General features: G+C 41.6%; 1 protein-coding gene and 1 long non-coding RNA gene across 2 annotated transcripts in view; both read right to left on the bottom strand.

Annotated features, from left to right (window-relative positions):
* Positions 1–22,711, bottom strand: part of dnajc17 (DnaJ (Hsp40) homolog, subfamily C, member 17) — a 337,059-nt gene that overhangs the window by 77,062 nt on the left and 237,286 nt on the right. The window lies entirely within an intron of this gene.
* LOC308305426 overlaps positions 1–22,711 on the bottom strand; it is a 135,319-nt gene that overhangs the window by 22,191 nt on the left and 90,417 nt on the right. The window contains exon 2 of the long non-coding RNA XR_013963114.1: positions 2,004–2,159. This is a non-coding gene — a long non-coding RNA (uncharacterized lncRNA). The remainder of the gene's footprint in view (positions 1–2,003; positions 2,160–22,711) is intronic.

Below are 22,711 nucleotides of genomic sequence, written 5' to 3'. Positions count from 1 at the left end.
GGCTGACATTAGTTGCATTTGAGAACTTCAATGTGAGCATTTTCACTTCCCTGCCATGGCGTACATAAAGTGCCATTAAAGTTGGGCATTTTACGTCTCGGCTGTGCACACCTCTGAGATGCCATTTTGTACGCTATGTGAAGAGTGAATGACTAAAGTCTTGCATTGCAATGTCGTCAGCGAAGAATGATTGCATTTGTCACAATGTCTTCTTTTAGGTGCATGTAACTGCAGTGTGCATCTCTGTGTGATATCTGCAAAGGACGACCAGACAGTACAGAAAGGTATACAGATATACAGTAGACGGCATTTAATAATAGAGATGTTCTTTTTCATGGGATGCGTTGCAATTGAAATCTACTTTGTGTTTTCAGATGTTTGTAATCATAGATTTAACATAAGCAAATATGGAAACAACTTCAACCTAACTCTAAATCAATCAACACTTGAAGAAGTTGTGTTCCATTTCTTTATGGGACAAAACACGTCGTGCAAGCCATCGATGTATGTCAAAAGCTCAGGTAGGAGGGACTTACTTAACTATATATTTAGTTGACTCGGGCTCTATAGGCCCCTCTTTTTTCCCTCTACACCAAATCTCTTCGATGATTAAACAGCCACACTAAGCTCACAACTCTCTGTTGGATTTAGACAGTGGCAAAAAATGTGGTTGGACAGAACACATTTTGTGGGACACTCGGCCATCAGTTATACTGTTGACTGCAGTGACTCCTTGCCTAAACCACACTGGAACAATTTAAACACTTACTGTAGACTAGAGCATGTTTATAATACGATGGTGTCACGCTACAAAAACAGATCTAGAAGCTCACAACGCACAAACAAGATTGCCTATATTGCCATGCCCAAAAATAGGGACGCCAGCTTGAAAGTGGTTATAGAACATAATTTCTCATGCTCATGAAGCCCTGAGAAACACAGTCAAATCACTCTGTTACATTTTCATCTAACCATAATTAAATGTGTTAATGCTATTTCAGTGTTATGCTATTTCAGACCAAGGTCCTAATGGTTACAACTCAAGGCATGGGCACCTACAGTAGCTCATACATTTCACTCAAATCTTGCTATGGAGTGCCCTCTATTGGTGGTCTATTTTAGTGTGCCTTCTGCCTCTATTCTAATCTACAAGTGATGAATTAACCATTTATAATAGGGATATTGTCTTCAATGTTTTTCAGGCCAAGGAACCCCTAGCCGAGAGAGAGATGAAGCAGGGACCCCCACTACATATGGTATAACAATATGTTACAGATTAAACTGTTGGATTCATGTTAATGTGTATCATGAGAAATGTAACCACTTACACCATCTATATTCGCTCTGTGCTTAGTCCGCAATTCTTTCCCTCAACAACAAGCCAATCACAACGCTTGATCTCTAATAACATACCTCCAATAACCACCATTCCATTTCAGGTATTTTGTTAGATCTGGATAAACTAAACTGCACAGCTAAGGGTAAAATATTTACATTTACTTACACTGGTCGCGTTCATTTTGTTTAAACATTAATTATTTTGCCAAAGTAGCGGTAACTGTCTAATTGTTGCTTTTTATATGTTTAAGATTTTAAGAAAATCATTCCAAGCACAGAATGCAGAAAAGATTCAATTTCACCCTATGATGAAGAATCATGTAAAGGTATTTTCACTTCTTATATACAGTAAAATATTATCATAAACATTGAACCAGTTGAACGTTGCAATCAAATTTGCATGTGTGCGTGTGCATGTGCTTTAATGTGCAGGTAAAAACGCGACAGATTTCATCTTGTCCGTCCGCTCTGACAATACTACGACTTGTGTCACCTGTAAGAACCCTGTGATGAAGCCTGAGATGAATTTGACTCTGCCCACTCCACTTGAACTCAGCAGTGATGGGACCATCAATGCAGAAGCGGCAACGTGAGCTATTCAGCTGACTGTATACTGTAGTTTACAACGACTTATACATGGAAACAGCTTGTCTAGCGGTACTCACATGTGAAAGGGCTTCGTTGCGTAGACTTGGGTTGGCAAGAGCCTGGGCTGGTTTGCCACAGGGGTTGGTTGGTTTGCCACAGGCAGGGGTTGATTGGCGACAGAGGTTGGTTGGCAACACAGGCTGATTGGCACACAGCGGCAGTATTTCCGGGTCCTTTGAATGTCACAGAAACAGCAATGTCAATATAACAAAAATATTTGCTTTCTTTACCGGCAGTCATCTACATTTCAGGGGGGGATCCAGTTTTTATAGCATCTGTCGACCTTCACACTCAGTCTGCAGGAAAACAATTATATGAAGTATCAAGACGTACTAGAAAGAATTTATGGATACTAAATGCTTATTCTTGAATTCCCATTGCAGAGAGTTGGTAAATGAACTCTCCTCCTTGCTGGACCAGATGGGCAATGACTCCATTGCCTGCATCACAGTGGGCAACATCAGAGGAGTGATCAAAAAACTGCCCAAGGATCCAACAGACACAAACATTGCCTTTTCACCGGGTGAAGATATGAGTGTATGTCAATTTATTAAACACTTAAACCCTACAGTATATACTTAGAGTGAAAATAGCAACTGCCCTGCCTAGCTGTGTACAAGAGCTACTAGATTAATGAAGAATGGTCCACATATCTACTCTTTTATTTGTAGTTTCTTGACAGTATAAATGTCAAAGGCTTCTCAAGAGCCGTGCGGATTTCCAAAGAAGCTAGTGCCATGTCAGGGAGAGGAAATGGATCTTTTGTTGGTGTTCTTCTTTTTCAAAACATGGCCCAGGTAACGCTACACATTACAGCACAGTATACAACACACAGTGAAATCCTCAGTGTTATTTTAACTCTGGCAGTGTTAAATCTGCAATGGTAATAATATTGCTATCATATACTAGTAAGACACCTCAGGGTGACATGCGACCTCGCCCTAAAGGGCGAGATCGCGCCAATTCTTGACTATCTGGCCAACCACAGTGTTTCTCTGACGATTCTAGTTGTTATCATTCTGGGGGGAGTTTGTTCATGTTTTTGTGAGGGTATCAACCCTAGGAGACACGGGAAGAACATGCAAACTCCACACAGAAAGGCCCTATCGCCAACCCCACCGAGGGTGTGAGCGATGGGGCCTAAACATGGAAATGTGGAGAACACTATATATGGAGATAGTCCAGTCCATCATGTCATAATGGGACTACCGTCATAGACAGTAGCCATTGTTAGGCCGGAGTCAATGGCTGTGTCTATGACGGTAGTTCCATATGACATATTGGACTAGACTATCTCCATATATAGTGTTATCCACATCTCCATGTTAGGACTCATATATGGGCATAAACAGTATGTCATGTGACATCACTTCCTGTACAGACAGTCAGCCATTGACTCCGGATTAACAATGGCTACTGTCTATGACGGTAGTCCCATATAGCTCATTACTTTTACAAATTGGATCAAGTTACTATGTCAAGTAACGCGTTACTTTCAATAGCTCTGCTATCGTTTTTAAGTTAAATGCACTAATAAATACCTGTTTACCATTCACTACAGCTTTTATTCTATTTTTCAAAAGATAAACACTTTGTTTTGCCAAATTATTTGGCAAATATATATTTGTAATGTAACTTATTAGAATTAATAGATAATGTACCAGCAGACCTCATTTCACTAATGTTGGAATTACAGTGATTATTCTCGCCCGAGGATAATCACTGTAATCACTGTGACAAGCGAGGTTGCATGTCACCCTGAGGTGTCTTACTAGTATAATATAGAGTAACTCTGTCTGTTGGTTTATGAAACCTTCTTTCTGTCCTGTATGAACATTGTGACTGTCAACAGGATGAGAAGAAAAGCATCGTACTGGAAAACGAAGTGCTGGCCATCCGCATGGGAGCTGAAATAGCCAATCTTTCTGACACCATCGATATTCATTTCAGAAACGTGGACACGGTAACAGAGACACATTTGAAGACACTAACATGATGATTCTCTTGAAATCAGGGTCAGAATAGTCGCTCATGCCTGTTTCCCTTTCATTCAAATGCAGAAGGCAGCCAACGCCTCTTGCAGCTCCTGGAATGGCATAGGTAGGTAGTATATTACGTTTAAATTCTAATTAAGTATGATCAAGTCGCGAATATTTATGAATATATAACTTGCCTACAATTTACACTTGGGGAAAAGATTTACAATCAGCTTGTACCTCTTTCTTACAGGAAAACGGCCTAATTGGACGACAGAGGGTTGTGAGACCAAGGAGAGCAATGGCAGCATTACGTGCGAATGCACCCATCTGACATTCTTTGCTATTTTGATGGTGTGACTCACTTCCTGCCTTATCTTATAGCACAAAGGTTCCCAACATTACAGGTTGCGACCTCCCAAAATAATCATTTGAACTGGGGACAAAACTAATTTTGTGAAAATAAACTAATTTTGTGAAAATAGCAAGAAGCTCACAATAAGCATTATAACATTATAACAAAACCTTTGACAATTTGGTATAAAAACGGTCTTAAAAGCCATTAAATTGGCACTTAAAAATGTGCAGATACCCTGTATACATTTATACTATGTATTGGTTTGCTTATACTGTTGAGGGTTAGGGTTAGGGTTAAGAAAAACAATATTGCACATTAAAACTCATTGCATGCCAGGCCCGATAGTTCCGAGATTATTTTAATGTCTTTCCCTGCCAGGCCCGATAGTCCCGAGAATTTCCGCCATTTTGAAAAAAAAAAAAAAAAAAAAAAATTTTTGGACCCCAAAAAATGTAGTAGGCATGATAGAAATCGCGAAATTGCATGTTTAACCCCCATAGCAACCCCATCTATCAAACATGGCAGCCATCTTTGTTTACATTTTAGGAAAACATAATGGCTTGTATCTCATGAATGCCTGAACGGATTTCCATTCGGATTTTTTTGTTTGAAAGCTGTGAGCAATGTGGACACACGTGGTGCATTATCTAGGCATGGGTGTGCATGATCCGTGCACTATGAATTACATGGAAGTCTATGGAGACCAGAGGCACCATAGAGTACGAAGGTATTATTAAATGGCGGGGAATGTGTTAAGTTAATCATCTGGGTACCCCTCAAAATTATTTGACACCCAATTTGGGAAACTCTGCTATTGTATACAACACTTTCTTGGGAGTCCATGTTGAAAGAAAGATCAAATCCATCAAAACCCAACAACTGTAACTAAACTAAGCTAATGTAATCCTTGACTTGGATAACGTCCTTTGTTCTTGTCATGCACCAAACATACAGTCACCCTTGCCAGGAAACATCAGTTCTTCAGATTTTAAATCTCTGACGTACATCACAAACATTGGCTGTGGTTTGTCCCTGAGCTTCCTGCTGGTGGCGCTCTTCATGCAGACCATTCTCAGGTATTGAAATGACACAGTCTATGAATATTAGCCTTTTGTTTGTGACTTAACTTAAGTCTCTTGCACGCCTGCTGTGACCAGGGACTGAGTTACCAGGGCCAAAGGTGGAATTACCTGGTAACCCTAACCCTAACCTAATGCCTGGAATTGTTTTATACTTTAGCTCACAGCGCGAGTGCCACGCTGCGAGCTTGTCGATCTGATTTTTGAAAAGTCGTGAAAATGTGTGCAAATCTTTGAATATAATGTATTTTTTAAGCGAACATTTGTAACTCAAATTTTGCTTCTGGGGGGTCCCTGGAACTAAATATTTTGAGACGGGGGTCCGTGGCCAAATACATATCATTTTGGGGGTCCTTCACATGAAAAGGTTTGAGCACCACTGACATAGAAACATAGGTTTTTCAAAAAAACCTTAGAAAGATTTGAAATATTCAAAGACTTGCGCACATTTTTCAAAAATAGCAGATCTACAAGCTCGCAGCGCGGCACTCGGTGCCGTGCTGCAGTGCACACACATACTCTGAAAATTGCCATCTGACGAGAGGCTGTGACAGTGCGACATCTGCAATTTGTTTAGTATAAGCACATTGTATTTAGCATAAGGCCTAGACACTTCTTCACAATAATCACTTGCCAGCGCTCGGATTGTGCAGTGGGTAAAGTCCCTGCTCTGGTTTGAATCCACTGTGATGCATCCGGCTTTGTCAGGCGTCTATTAGGGCATTCACGAATAGTGATTTTTAGTATTCAAATTATTCGACCTCAAAGTATTCGAATAGTCGAATATTCGACAGGACTGGCCAAACTGTCAAATATTAAGTAAGCAAGAGTCGAACATTGTGAAAATAGCCAATCTACATGCTCACAATGTGGCCGATATGGACTTAATTTCGATGACATCAGGTTAGGGTTAGGTCTCCATAAAAGGGATTCTGTTAGTGTGGTTCCCCTGACATTACAGTGATGTCTGATGAACTGCTTGATCCCACAGGAGAGAGAAAAGGGGCCCGGCAGACAAGATCCTGAGCAACCTCTTCGCCGCCATGCTGCTGCTCAACCTGTCCTTCCTCGTCAACGAGTCCGTCGCCAACCTGGGAAACTTCGGTGGATGCGTCGCCATGGCGGCGGCGATGCACTACGCCATGCTGGCGACCATTTCCTGGTTCTTTGTGCAGGCCCTGCACCTGTTCATGCAACTGAAGAAACCCAACGCTGGCATCAGAAAGTACATGTTGAAGCTCTGCGTTCTCGGATGGGGTGAGACTATAACGCTGAAACGATGGTGTCCATCCATATTCCATCTAGGGATGGGACGATATGAAAATGTCATATCACGATTATTGTGACCAAAGATTTACACGATTCACGATAATCAAAATATCCCCAACATCCATTATCCTGGGGCAGAACATTTGCCAAAATATAGCCGATCTACAAGCTCACAATGTGTCATGTTGCAACGTGTTGTGAGCTTGCAGATCTGCTATTTTTGGCAAAGAAATTACTAGAGAATGAAAAATTACTGTATCAAGTACTGTATCAAGTACGTATATTACGTTTTACCAATACAGGGCTTAAATGGTACCGGATATGCAGCTCTGCAAATACAATGTGAATTGATCCCAGTGCACGACGGAGGACGAAACCACGATGAATTAAATCTCCACGATACGATTATCGTGAGAGTTTTTTGTTAAACGATAATATTGCGTATCGTCCCATCCCTAATTCCATCACCTCCTTTGCAGAACTGTCTGGCGTTAGGGTCGACTAACTCTGTTCTCGTCTCTCTCTAGGCACTCCTGCTCTAGTGGTGATACCTTTCATCATCGCAGGGAAATATAACTTGCTGGCCATCAACACAGACGACGGAAATTCAGTGAAAATGCAAGAATGCTTTCCCTCAAACACATTATTCTACATCAGTGGTTTTCAACCAGTTTCATATCAATATCCATAATTTATTCTGCATTTGAGCTACGGACCACCCAAGAAAGACTACGAATATTGTGTTGTCTTTGGATAAGATTTTGAATTCCATGCTGTATTGCTGTTGGTACCAAGGAGAGGAGAGAGAGTAAACAGGCAAACATTGATCAAAATACCAATTCTTCTGCATACTGTAATTGTGTAGACTTCTTCTAAATGAAGCAATGCCGATGTGGGTCCACTTGGTTTCATTTTGCACACTCAAGAGTTAAATTACCAACTGTCCATCATTTAGCTGGGGACCACCTGGAACCCCCTCAAGGACCACTGGTGGTCCCTGGACCACCGGTTGAAAACCACTGTTCTAAATGCATCCTTATACTTTCCATACACAGCACAATCCTTTGTTAATACATCTCATAGAGTGTACAAATGGGGTCCATTTGGGTCCATCTGTACGCTCACAGAGTAACGTATATTAACACTGAGGATTGTACAATAAAATATCATGTATGAAATATAATTCCCGCGTGATGTCGTCCAGGTGCTGGATCACCGACGTCAGACTCTTCCAGGCGGTGAACCTGAGTTACTATGCGGTGGTGTTCGTCTTCACCGCCTACATCTTCGTGGTGGTCGTGAGACACATCGTGCCCCTGAAGTCCGAGACGGAGCCGGCTCAGGGAGCCAGATCCACCAAGAAGAAGACCTTCTCCGTCCTGGGCCTGCTGTTTCTGCTGGGCGTCACCTGGGCCTTCGCGTTCATCAGCTACGGACCCCTGGTCATTCCCTCGTACTACATCTTCACCATCCTCAACAGCTTCCAAGGTATAGACTCCAGTCCATATACCGTAGGTGGCAATCGTGTGCCCATACATGTCTCCATTCCGACATGTCTCCATTCCGACATGTCTCCATTCCGACACTAACCCTATCCCTAACCCTAACCCTAAACCTAACCTCTATGGAAGTGTTGCCACTCTGACAATAAGAAGTCACTGTCGGAATGGAGACATGTCGGAATGGAGAGAGCACCCCATGCCCATAATGGTGCAACACATATCAAGTCGAATAGAGTAGGTGAAATTAAAATCCTAACTACAGTAAAATAGTAAAATATTCTCTGCTATTTGAATATTTTTTATCCTACCTATTTTTGACTATCCATACCGTGATGATATTGTGGGATGACTAATAGGTGCTTTCACAAACTATTTACACAATGATATTTTTTGCGGGAATAATCATCAGTAATGCCTACAGTATGTAATAACTAAGTCAGTAAAGGCAAATAATAGAACAGCTACAACAGGAAAGTGAGGTAAGCCAGGAGAAGACAACACATACGTATGCTATATTATCCCTATGTTACAATATCCCAAATGCCAGAGGATATCTAGTCTTATAACACAATAGAGATATAACAGGGGTCTTCAACAGGGGGTCCGGTGCCCCTAGGGGGTCCTCAGAGTTACTTCATGGGGGCCGCCAAATCTTTGTGTGATAGGATAATTATTTTCAACAAAGAACTTGAACCCCCCGCATCCCTATTCTGAGGAGAACTTTAGCCAAAAATAGCAGCTCTACAAGCTCTCAACGCCTCGCGCTGCAAGGCGTTGAGAGCTTGTAGAGCTGCTATTTTTGGCAAAAAGGTTTGGTGTAGAGAGTGAAAAGGTCAAATTTACAAAGTATCTGCACATAAAGAAAAAACACATTAACACGAATCCAACACACACTGACGTAGACTGATGACAGTGCCTTCATGAAATCGAGGAAAATCTGCAACACAATTTTATACAGTATATAAGTAGGGGTCCCTGCTTTATCTCCCTCTCAGTTAAGGGGTCCTTGGCCTAAAAACATTGACCCCTGAGATATAATAGCCTATTGATATTTTTGCCCAGCCCTGAGTTCCATCATTTCCTGGAATATGACTCTGTTGTGACGTTCCCAGGATTCTTCCTGTTCCTGTACTACTACAACACCAGGAAGACCATCACAGGCAGGAGCAGCTCTGAAAGCAGCAGCAACACTGGAACAATTACTTCATGTTCAAACCCCTACGCCGACAGTTCTGCTTGTAAAACAGACTAAACTGTTTGTTTACAGTGTCACAGTTAACTGTGCCTCGTGTATAACACCTTACTACGCCCATCTGTCTTTGTAATAGCCGGCCCATCTTCTCGACAAAGTTCTCAAATCAATGTAGCACAACGTAGCAGCACAAGGTGGCAGTATTGTTTCTTCTACAGAGAGTTATGTGCTATTGTTTCAACAAAAGCATAGTGCTCATACTACTCTGGTGTACTACTCTCAGGGGTGTCACACCATATTCTGGGCCCTGCATGGGTACAAGGATTCACTGTGGGGCCCCTGTGCTTTAACAATTGAAAAATAGCAGATATACAAGCTCACAGCGCGGCACCGAGTGCCGCGCTGCGAGCTTGTAGGTCTCTATTTTTGAAAAATCGTGACAATCTTTGAATATTTCAAATCCTTCTAAGGGTTTTTGAAAAAACCTATGTTTTTATGTCAGTGGTGCTCAAACCCTTTCATGTGAAGGACCCCCAAAATGATATGTATTTGGCCACAGACCCCCATCTCAACATATTTAGTTCCAGGGGCCCCACAGAAGCAAAATTTGAGTTACAAATGTTGGCTTACAAAGATTTGCATACATTTTCACGACTTAAAAAAAAATAGCAGATCTACAAGCTTGTAGATCTGCCATTTTCCAATAGCTAAATAGCTATAAAATAATGAAGGCCCCTCCACCTTGGGCCCTGTTAACTCAGTCCCACTTCCCCCCCTCCCCTTTGTGACGCCCCTGACTACTCTCTCTCTCTCTCTCTCTCTCTCTCCCTCCACCCCAACGCTTTGAATTCTGAATGAATGCTCTGGCGTGAGGCGGTTGAACCTCAATGAAAGAGAACCCATACGAGCGAAGCTCTGACAGAGTGACAGAGATCATCACTCTGTTATCTCTGCCGTCTCAGCCAACAGAAGCCCTCTCTCTCTCTGACTCACTGTAGAAAACCGTGGGAGAATGTTGTGATTCATCGCACAGTCTTTCCGAAATCTAAAAAAATCAGTCACGCATTGGAATAAGGACTGTAAAAAGGAGGAGGAGGAGGAGGAGGGGGGAAAAAGGAAAACGTTTACTTCGTGATGACTAGTGTGGTTGACAAGTGGTTTGATGACAACAAAAGAACACGAACACAGCGAGGAGATGTGGCAGGAAAAGCATGTCTTTTTCACACAGAGTGCCGGGGTGGGGGCTCGCTAACTTGCGCTTCGCGTGACTGCAGATAATTACCTTGTACCTACAGAGAGCAGTATCCACTGAGCTGGGGCCTTAATAGGCTGACAAGAAATGAGCTCACTATGGCTACCTATAGTGATAAGAAGCTCAACATGTCCTACAACAATGTTGTAATGTCTCCAATGGCTCTATTTAACGGTGTATTTAAGCTTAATTAATGTAATAAATAAAAATGAATCATTAGCGTTCCTGTATTTTCTATATAAGTAAGTAAACGTAACATGTAGCTCAAATAATCCTCAACAAAAGTCATCATGTTAAATAGTCTCCTTCTCCTTTTATTTTTTTGGTTTACTATTTTTTGGTCCACTATACAGTTTCAGCTTGAAGACCATGACTCAAAGTCAAAACCATAAAAGACCTAAAGCAGCGATTCCCAAGCTCTGGGCCCCCAAATAATTACTAATAAACTAAGTTTTGGTGAGAAATAGGCTACTGTTAAAAAAAAAAAAAAAACACATTATGGTATTTATTCTTTGAAAATGTTGTTTTAATTGTGGTAACGATAGATGGGAACTTATACTACTAGTAGCACTGATCCATGCTGGAACACAATCAATTGATTGATTGATTGATCATTAACATGCTCTGTTGAAGTGTTGAAGTGGTTAATGTTTGTTTTGAAATAATCAATTGTAGTGGAGTAAAACTAGGCTACAATATTTGGTTCTGAGATGTAGTGAAGTAGAAGTAAGTAAAAGTACAGAAAATTGAAAATACAAGTACCTCAAAATTGAAGTAGTTTAGCCCCAAAATGTTTTTATTTTCTTTCTTTCTTTTTTTCCCCCTATTGATTACTCACACCATGGAGACTTGAGTTCAATAATATATTTGTTTTTTTTTTGTTTTTTGTTGCATTCCTAAGATAATAATTTCATGTACCCCCATTCATTCCAGAATCAATGGGGGTACATCTATTAAAATGAAACGTGTGCCTTAGTAATGCAACAAATGGGTCAGTGACGTGACGCCCCAAAAAATGTGTTTTTAAAAAAACTTTAAATTGCAGGCATAAAAGTTATTTACTTTTGTTCTACTCACTCTCAACCTTATGGAAATACATTTTGTTTTTAGATATTTTATTGGAATCAGACTTTATTCAGCAGTTTGTTGTACTTGTGCCTAAAATCGTCATATGGTGTGACATGAAAATAATTGTTCATAAAATGAAAATGGAGTACATCTTTCTTAAGTTACTCACTTTATCAAAGTCCTTTATCATAACTAACCAGTGATCCACTATAGTTTTTTGAAAATTAATTATATCTGTATGTTTTTTTCATAATCGACACTCTGTGTGAGGCCCATGTTCATGATCTTACAACATATTTTAAATGTATTCTGTCAAAACTTTCTCTAAAATTACACAAATATTTGTGACTCTTCCTGATAATATTCTCTATGTAATGCATAAACATTTTTTTGGTTTAATCATTAATAAAGGTATGATTTTTCACTATTTGGAATGTCACACCAAATGATTTAGTGTCACACCGTATGATCATATCTTCATGTGTCAAAGCAAACTGTGTTTAACCTACCTATTAGTGAGTACTGAACTTTACTGATTGATTAAACAATTACCCAGGATAACATGGCCTTAATATTTCTGAACAGGATATTATTGTAGGGCTTTAACATGGGATAAGAAAGAATTGTAGTAGTAGATGGATGATGAGGATGTGCACAGGAATGCTACACACACCTAAGTCTTCTGCCGGCCCACGGCAGAAGGATCCTAAAGAGACAATAAGGCGCATAGCCACACTTGGAGCCAAGGCAACATTTTATTAACACCAATTAGTGGAAACAGAACTCAGCATTCAGGTAAATTGCTTTTTTCCGAAGTCTCCTGAACTTGAACACAGCATTTTGTGTTGAACAAATGTAATTAGGAATCATGACATTACACCACATCTCCACAACTCCAAAAATAGCTGATCTACAAGCTCTCGCAGCACAACGTGTTGAGAGCTTGTAGATCAGCTATTTTCGCTAGTTTTGTCTCGGGTCCTACCTTAACACTGTCCACTGTCCAGTCCAGTGAGTGAAAGTACAAAAGTATTAGATCAGATTAGATTATACATTTAGACTGTATTGTACATCAGCCAGTCGTATTTGGTGAGGGTAGCAAACCGGCTGCCTTGTTGTGGTTCTGCTATGCCACAGACAACCTCCTGCTCTTCTTAGAAAATGCAGTCTCGCCCCTTTGGCTCCTCTCTCCTTGCTGGGTCATTGTTTAGTTTCTCCCTGTACTTTCTCGTTCTCTCAGCACTTGTCATTTTCCAGCTGACAAAAGAAAATGGAATGTATAGTTTAAGACAAAGAGAAAATATTGTTTAGATTGAAACAATATGTTAAGGTTTCTGTGAAGGAGTTTCTGCTCTGTCTGATGAATTTGAAGTATCACTGAATGAAGCTAAATTACATTTTATGTAAAAATGTTTAAAACAAATGTTTAAATGTACAAAAGAAACATGGAACTTTGTTATTTATTGTTATATCTGTAGTTAAATACAGTATAAATCATATGGTGTGACAATCAAGTCATATGGCGTGACAAGCAGACATGTCACACCATATGATTAAGTGTCACACCATATTACTGTTTTCTCCATTTAGGTTTACCTTGAGGCTACTATGTACACATTAGCATGCTAACAGCATGCTAGCTATAACAAAGCAGCCTAGATCTACATGGAAATATGACCAAAACTTCAAATAACTTAAGCTTTTTTTAAAGAAAAGGTGTCACACCAAAAGACATCCAGAATGGTGAGTTTGTCAACGTTTCAACAAGATGGCATTTCATGAAAATGTTAAAATCATAACTCACCTCAGACACCTGTCTTGCAGTTGTGCTGGGAGTGCTGAATAGCCTTACAGAAGAAGGACCTCTCTAGCCAATAGGTGTCCAAATAATTGCCTGTTTAATTTTTCCAAACTAGTGTCACACCAAATGATTTTGGGTTGGGGGACAAAATGTTTTTGATCAGAAATGACTGAAAACATTATGCTTTGACTTTGAAAAGATATAGGCTCAAAATAGACATTTTTTTTAGCCTAAATTCATTTTCAAATGATTTTTAGCAATTCTTTTTCTTAGTTTTATTCAAGTTCCCACTTTGAGAAACAAGGTCAGGACAGTCACACCATATGAGTTTTGCCATGTTTGGTTGAAGATTCTGAAGAAATGAGGAATGAAATGTTTTAATCTTGAGTAAGTTCACATAAAGCTTAATGTCCTGCACAATATTCAGAAGGTTTTTGACAAATATATTTTTTATTTATACATGTTTGACACCGAGGACAGTGAAAACGTTACGTCACGTCACCCACCCAAATACAAAAAAATATCATTGAACTCAAGTCTCCATGGTGTGACTAATCAATAGAAAAAAATCACACCCGTGTGAAGTGGAGCTGTGTGTGTGTGTGTGTGTGTGTGTGTGTGTGTGTGTGTGTGTGTGTGTGGATCATGTGTACCGATCTTTGTGACATTTGAAGAAAATATGTAGGAAAAGGAGCAAAAAGTGTGTTTTGGAGAAAATTCAAGATGGCGGACAATCTATCATGGCGCAAATGGCCTATATGGGGAGATGCGTCATGGCCCAAGGAATCCAGGGAAAAAATATTTTTAATTTTCCGACCTACGGTTCAAGAGTTACAGGCCAAAACGTAAAGTGGGGTGTTATGGCGCCACCATGCGGCCAAATGACACAATTATTTTTCATTTAATCCTTGAAATCATTATGAACCTCCTCTCCAAGTCTTGAAACTCTAGCCCCTATGGTTTGCGAGAGACAAATAATTGAATGTGAGTTTTTGCGATTCCCATTATAAGTCAATGGGGAAAATTAATTCACTAATAAATTAATATCAATTAAACTATAGAACCTTTCTCTTAGAAAAGTAATAGCCCACGATTCCCGAGTAAGCCGGTCGATTTGACATATGGCGCGAGTGTGTGGTGGCAAAACTGTGGGACTAGTGGCGTGCCGAAGTTTAGGAAGTTCAGGCTACATACACACACACAGACACACAGACCCACACAGCCACGTATAGGGAGCCTGTGCTTCACACAGCTCCAAAAAGTCATTTTGGGGGTGAACTACTCCTTTAAGTAACAAGTACATGAAGTGAGTTTCACTGCCTGCAGTGTTAACAGGTGGCCATAGCTGAATGGGTAGAGAGAGGTCACCTGGGAAACAAAGGGTCCCAGATTCGATTTCCGGCCCGTATATGTGTCGACGTGTTGCTGAGCAAGACACTTAGCCCCTATTTTTCTTCCTATCGCCGGAATAAAATGCCTGGGTTTCCGAGGCTACTTAGCCCCTAACTCTCTTCAACAGGGGGTCCGGGACCCCTAGGGGGTCCCCAGAGTTACTACAGTGGGTCCTTCAAATCTTTGTGTGATAGAACAGTTTTTTTCTCCATTTTTATATTAACCATTTGACCCTAGCATACCTATACTGAGAACTTTAGCCAAAAATAGCAGATCTACAAGCTCTACGAGGCGTGGTGAGCTTGTAGATCGGCTATTTTCGGCAAATGGTTTTGGTGTAGAGGGGTAAAAGAGCAAACAAACGTACAGAGTGAAAGGTCAAGTTTATTAAGTATTGACGGTTCAAGTGGTTAAATTTCAGAAAACTTGACATGAATCCAAAATACAATGATGATCGTGCTGTCAAACGATGAAACTATATGGAATCTATGAAAAAAGTTGTGGTGGTCCCTGCTTCATCTCTCTCTCTCCACTAAGGGGTCCTTGGGCTGAAAACTTTGAAGCCCCCCCCCCCCCCCCCCCCCCTGACCTCCTGAGCAGACATTAGCTGGGTGAAGCTGAATCTACACTACATTTCCCCAGCGGGATTAAAACGTTCTACATTACATCATTGACTTTGCTACAGCTGTTGCACATCCGACAATAAAACAATCAGGTTGTCTGTACTCATTATGCGATCATGTCATGATCTCATTTGTTTGGCAAGGTGATGTGTCCCCGTCACACAAATGTGTTTTACGCATCAAACTGACATCTGTTGTGGCACGTGTTGAACCAGAGCAGGACATTGTGTATGTGTGTGTGTGTGTGTGTGTGTGTGTGTGTGTGTGTGTGTGTGTGTGTGTGTGTGTGGTAGTAGTAGTTGCGACCGCAGGCCACATTAACTATAAAAACCTGCAGCTCCTGTGCGTGTGTGCATGCGTCAGTCACGCTGTTCTGACATCACAATGTCACACTCATGACTTGAACAGCTCAGCAGAAGGATATGGCTGACCTGTTGACATCACAATGATGACTTGACCAGCTCAGCATTCTCAACGGAACGTCAATATTAAGTCCATATACAGGTATGGGAATGCGGAATGCCCATATATGGACATATTGTGTCAGTCTCATGTGGTCTATGACATCAAACATCTATGTTAGACGTCCGTCATCTCCATATTTGGCCACATTTTGGCCATATTTGTCAAGGACATTTGCCACAAGTTGTCCAACTTACCAACCAGGTCTGTGCATTGTTTTGGTCAAAGTTGATCCCATGCCAAAGCGCCAGCGCTCGCCCAGCAGTCTGCCGTCATCCAGGTGGATGCATGCACGCGCCCATGTGCACACGCCCTTTAGGGCGAGGTCGCTTCTCGCCCTTAGGGCGTCTTATTGGTAGTAGTAGTGCCAGCTGAAGTTCTTATGCCCAATATCCCTCTCTGACCAAGGGTGGATTCCCTCTTGATGAGCAGTAGATGTTAGGTTTCCCCATACGATACGAGAGACCCGCAGGTTTGAATCCAGGGTGTTGCACAGCCCCAAACTGAGCCAAACAAGAGACACCGTCATAGGAAAAAGTTTAAATCAGGCTTCAGTGTTTGAGTGTCCGGACTGAGATCTTTAAAAAAGAAGATCCCATCTCAAACAGACTGGGAATGTGGTTCAAATTTGATTTACTAAATTATTATTTTTAAATTTTAGGTTTTTAATGTTCAGACTAACCAATATGATTAAAATCTAGATGACTTTCATCCATGTGCTGAGCTAAAGCATCAAGTGCCAGTCTTGGTACTGTGGATAACTGCGTGGAGCTCACAACACTGCACACCAGCTCACCAGGCCAATGCAGGCCCATTTGTTTTAAAGGTGGGGAAACATATGGGGAAAGTATTACTACCATGGCGTATTTTTCTGCACTGTCCATTAATTTTCCTAACCATATTGTAAGTATATGTGTGCAAGTTTCATAGCCTACCGCACTCAGTTTTTACAGCTTTCTAGAAACCAAACATTGAGTCGACTATAAGAGATGTCATTAAGGGACCGAAAATTGTGCTCTGTGAACGTCTGCTCTGCATCATGCAAAGAGCTCTGGACACTTTCTCAGCAGTGTGTCTGAACGCTTTCAGAATGAAGGGAACGGAACAACATTCAAGAATAATGTTTGTTAAAAGAATGAAACAGTGGCTAATGGATTATAATTGGTATTCATGTAGATGTGTTTTCTTTGGTGAAAAAACAAAGCGTCGCCAATTTTGTTAGATCGCAACTTTACAGACTACCCTAGCAACGTTTTTGTTTTTCTGTTTTTCGAAAAGTACCTAGCAACAAATGTAGCTTTTGAAGAGAGTCTGAGAACGTTAAGATGCAATACAGAGGACAAATTTCACGTATGTGCAAATAGACAGTGACAAAAAACTCCTCAAGGAGTGGGGACCCATAATATTATTATTTTCCCTCAAAATGACATGAGTTTCTCATGACTGTCTGCCTGGCTGCAAAAGTGCACTAAGAGAGTGTGTCATCAGCAGTAGTGAGGGCTAAACACAATACAAAAGTGTGTTTATTTCACTTTTACAACTAAAATATGTGATGATACACAAATCTAAAATAACACATTTCGGCATGTCAGGTGATATTTTTCACCAAGATGTCCAGCAAGAACAAATGAATCTCAAGAAAGTCAACTCTTCCACAGTCTTTGAATGCAACAGAGAGTCTGTTATTCCATCTAATAAAAGTTATGCACAGGGAGCTGTCATCTGTTTGTCATTTCTGTTCAGGAAAATATATTTAAAATGATCTATTTCCAGAATTTCCATCTCCGCTAAGCAGCAACCTAGAGTAGGGGCAATTTATTTATGCAGTGAAATGCAAGTGGGGGGAGGCAAGACATGCACTTTATTTTCGCCCGATTCTCAGTGCTTCCAAAGTAGAGACTGTGAAAATTGTATTTGCCAAGTTAACAGCCTGTAGCAACTTCACCTGAAAATGTGATGGCAATACTACTGGGACCACTTTTGATTCACTCACAGTCTATGCCGACTAGAACGAACAGCATTGATTGGGCATGGACATAGTATATAGCGTCTACAGACAAACCAGATTGTAATGCTGGCCTTCAAAGCAGCCAGTGGTATGGCACCGACCTCCGTACCTCCAAAGCCTGATTAACCCCTACAACCCCACCCGTTCACTCAGATCAGCTAATACAGGGATGCTGACAGAACCCTCGCTAAAAACCCCAGGACAAAAATCCACCCGTCCAAGACAATTTGCGTAATGGCTCCCAAACTGTGCATGGAATAAACTCCCTGTCGCACTGAGAACGACTGACTCACTCCCTAGCTTCCGCCATGGCCTGAAGACACACCTCTTCAGACTCCACCTAAGCCCATATAGCACTTACCATAGCACTCGCCTACCTCAATGACATGAAAGCTAGATAACATTTTTAGGTTTTATAAAAAAGTGTTTTACTGATTAGGTGCTTGGTCTACCTACGTTATTTTTTCCTAGATTGATATTTCTATGCAATTGATGTATTGATGTTGATGTGTTGATGTATTAGCTTGCTTATTGTATTGATGTATTACCTTGCTTATTGTAAATAACTCTGGATTAAGAGCTTCTGCTAAATGCCTAAACTGTAAACTGTAAACTGTTGGACAACTGTGTTGCGACATGGTCATGCACAGTGGTGGAAAGTAACTACATTTACTTACCTACTGTACTTAAGTACAATTTTGAGGTATTTGTACTTTACTTGAGTATTTCCAAATGACAATAATTTTACTTCTACTACACTAAATCTCGGATCTAAACATTGTACTTTTACTCCCCAACATTCTTTTAAAAACTTAAGTTACTACTTTGTAGATTGATTATTATTTAACCACTTCAGCCCAATATAGGCCTACTGTACATTTCGGCCAATCTAAAAGCTCACAATACGTTGTGATGAGACGCCTTGTAAGCTTGTAGATCTGCTATTTTCAAATATTTGTATACATTAGAACATTTGGGAAATGGGAGACTTTGCATAATGAGTACTTTCTATTTTGTACTTTAAGTGCATTTTGATACCAATACTTTTATACTACCAGTAAGACTCCCTAATCGGGAGATAAGCGACCGTTGGTCGCTTATCTCCACAATATGGAGATAACCAACACATCCCTCCATATATGGAGATAACCGACGAATCTCACTAAGTCTGACCTCACAAGCCCCATATTTGGACACGAACAACATATAACTCCATATATAGAGATATAGCTGCTGACATCAGTATGACATCACACTGCTGACATCAGTATGACATCACACCGTACACAAATGACCCTTATATAAGACCGGCATTATCTACCGACAGATTAGATGCAAGCAGGATCTCGACTCTGACACAACTCATCGGCTCATAAGCTGGTTCTCCCTCCATATATGGAGATAACCGACGAATCTCACTAAGTCTGACCTCACAAGCCCCATATTTGGACACGAACAACATATAACTCCATATATAGAGACATAGCTGCTGACATCAGTATGACATCACACTGCTGACATCAGTATGACATCACACCGTACACAAATCGATTTTGACATCTTGTTACTAATCTGTCGGTAGATAATGCCGGTCTTATATAAGGGTCATTTGTGTACGGTGTGATGTCATACTGATTGCGGTCATTTGTGTACGGTGTGATGTCATACTGATGTCAGCAGTGTGATGTCATACTGATGCGGAGATATGAGCAGGGCAAAGGTGTGACGTGTGACGTGTGACGTGTGACCGACGGACGGACGGCCGGTGGAGGTTTTGATGCTAAACTGCGACCTGACCGTCGCAATTACCCAAGTAAATTTTTACTTTTTAACCACTAGTCAAGTAGCGAAAAATAAAATAGTCTTAATACTCACATAACGAAGTAGTAGCCTAAAAGGAAAACAGTTGGTGGTCCTCAAGATTGACAGGCAGGGGCGTCAATTGGGTATGGCAGGGGTATGCAGCTGCCAAAATAAAAGTAAAATAAAAAGATAAAAAGGAAAATAAAAGTTACTTTTAAATATAAATCCATGAATGTATTTTTGTCTATCTGTTCTGGTTGTTAAATTACAGTAAAATAACTACAAATGCAAAATGTAACAAAATGGTCACTTTAACATGGTATTATAATTATATTCTCCACACTTATATTCTCCCCAGCTTGACAAAATGGTATATTCCCAGGTTCCGAGGTCGGCTGCACAGGTGCAATGCATCTATACTATAATTTTGCGAATGTCTGTCTGAGTGAGTGTCTGTCTGTATGAAACAGCGTTTCACCTCAGTGGCTGGAGCAATTGATCTGAAATCGCATCACCATCAGCATATGAACACACCTGACATAACTGTGAAGCCCGTTTGTCACTTTCACAAATCGTATGCTGTATAATAGCATTTTTATGGTGTATCTATATCTATTTAGCCTACAGTACCTTTTGTGACCACACATGTTAAGGGAGGGGCGCTGTTGTTCAGCCCATGCACAATCACACACAAACCCACACACACACACACACACACACACACACACACACACGGGGGGGGGGGGGGGGGGGGGGGAGTGTGTGTGTGTGTGCAGGCGGGCGGGCGGGCGGGGGGGGGGGGGGGGGGGTTAGCCATTAACGAAACGGGTATTTCTTACATTGATGCTCCTACATATTATCATGCAAGCACCAGTTAAAGTTACTTTCCATCCCTCATATACTGTATGCACAGTGCACATCCCATAACCCACACACTGCACATCATTTTGGAGCTCATATCTTTGAACGGGTAAGGGCTAGTTATTGTTAATTGTGGCACGTTTACTAACATGCCAAGTTTAGCTGCACTTGAACAACCATTCCAGGCTGCCATATCCAGCCCAATAAACCGTAGAAACGAGGGAAAAAATAAAATGTACTTCTTAAAATAAATGTACCATGCCTGTTGCTAAGGTATAGCAACATGACCAGTCATGTTGCCATACCTTAGCTTTTTCTGAACTGACGCCACTGCCATCTCTACCAAAAATAGCAGGTTGCTGCGTTGCGAATGTTCACCCCGGGATAGGAAGGCTACTGTAGCTGGGGTTCATGTGGTTAAAATGTCACTAAAGGCAAAAGATTGGTTCTCTATAAAGAAATACCTTTCACAAGGTAGACCTTTAAGTCAACTCCCGCATCTAATCTATTACCTGATCTGTGTGTCGGACTAATTCACTATTCACATTGTTCTCAGCCACCGTCAAAGTGTGTGAATAGGGACTGTTTTATGATGGACATATTTCAGGTGAGGGTACAGAGGCCTTTGGCTTTGCAGGTATGTTATGTTATGAGAGTCTAGCCTGAATCCTGCCTTGTAAAATCCAAATTGCCTCTCTCAAATGACCTGTAAAGCTTGAAGTCTTGTTCCTGGACCGGGTCGGCTTGTACGTCCGGGGGGAAATGTCATTATCCAAATAGAATTAGCCGTGCTCATTTGCTGTTTCATAGGTGGCCATCGCAAAACACCTAACAGTGGACCCTCCATTTCTCTTCTTGGGGGGATAAATTGATAAGGAAAGCCATTGGGGTTATAGTTCTGTTGCTACTTTATTTCACTGACTGAAATATGATGAGCGAAAAGGACTCAAAATTGACTTAAGTTTTATGCACCACTTTTTTTTTCCCACATCCAGGAAGCACCCTTCCTAGCCCCCCTCCCCTGCTCCCTTTCCTCATAAGTCCTTGAAATGATTTATTTCCTAGTAACTTTGCTCGTGAAATTGATGTGGACTCAGGGCCTTTGTAGCGTCTGGTTTCCCCGCCGGCTGCAGTAAAAGCAGGCTGAGGTCCAGGCATGGGGCAGCGCGTTGCGTGACTGCAGAGTGGGGGAGCAGCCGGCCATAAGTCTCCGCGCTGGGGCACCTATGAGGGTCCCCGCCTCCTCGCATGTCACCATCGGGGGACCCCAGACATGCAGCGTCCGGGATGATTGATTCGAGCGTCTATATACTTAAGTCTGTGGGTTTATGAAAGCGGATTGTCGCGTGTCAAGAGGGCCGGCGGTGCCGTTCGCATGCAGTGCAGCACGAGATGAGGCCTCATGTCCCATTCTGGAGGAAAGCGAGGAGATAACAGAGCAACGAAAAAGCCCAAAGGTGCTTTCAGGTTACTAGCCGTGACTGGGAGAACTCTCTGAACAGCACAGCGCTTTGTTGTAGTTTGGGTGGGGAGGCGGAGGGGTGCAGATGGCCATGGAAACATACTCGACTGAGACAAACAGTCTTGGCCGGGAACCCCCCCGGGAATGAGCTGCAGCCGTTCTACGTCTGTCCCATCACTCACCTCGGCTGTTCCATCAACAGCTGTCATCGGCTTGGGAGGCATGGAGATTGGAGTGAGGCAAAGGTGAAGGAGTGCTGTGGGGAGGGTGGGGGGGCAGGCAGTATGGAGATGCTGAACTAGATGGGGAGTTTGACCTCTGGATTTCAAGGCTCTCCTCCCAACTGGAGCCTTTCTCCCCTTCTCACGTCATGGGGGCAAGCAGGGAAGATCATTCTCCTCCGTGTCCCATAATGAGGTTCAGAGTGGCCTCCTGGGGCCCGAGGGGAAGAGGCATTAACCTTCTGAAACCGTGACCGTAGAGCAGCGGTGCACACACTGTGGGCTGTGCCCCCGAGGTTGGATCACGGGAGATATCTATTGGGTCGCAGTGTTGTGTACAGCGATTTAGACGTTACATGAGCCAAGTTAGTTATTGTTGAATGTTAATTTTTATAC

The sequence above is a fragment of the Nannobrachium achirus genome (genome assembly GCF_963921795.1).
Source record: "Nannobrachium achirus genome assembly, chromosome: 20".
Classification (NCBI taxonomy): Eukaryota; Metazoa; Chordata; class Actinopteri; order Myctophiformes; family Myctophidae; genus Nannobrachium; species Nannobrachium achirus.
The sequence above is the reverse complement of the archived record's forward strand: the minus strand, read 5'-3'. Positions and strand labels throughout refer to the sequence as shown.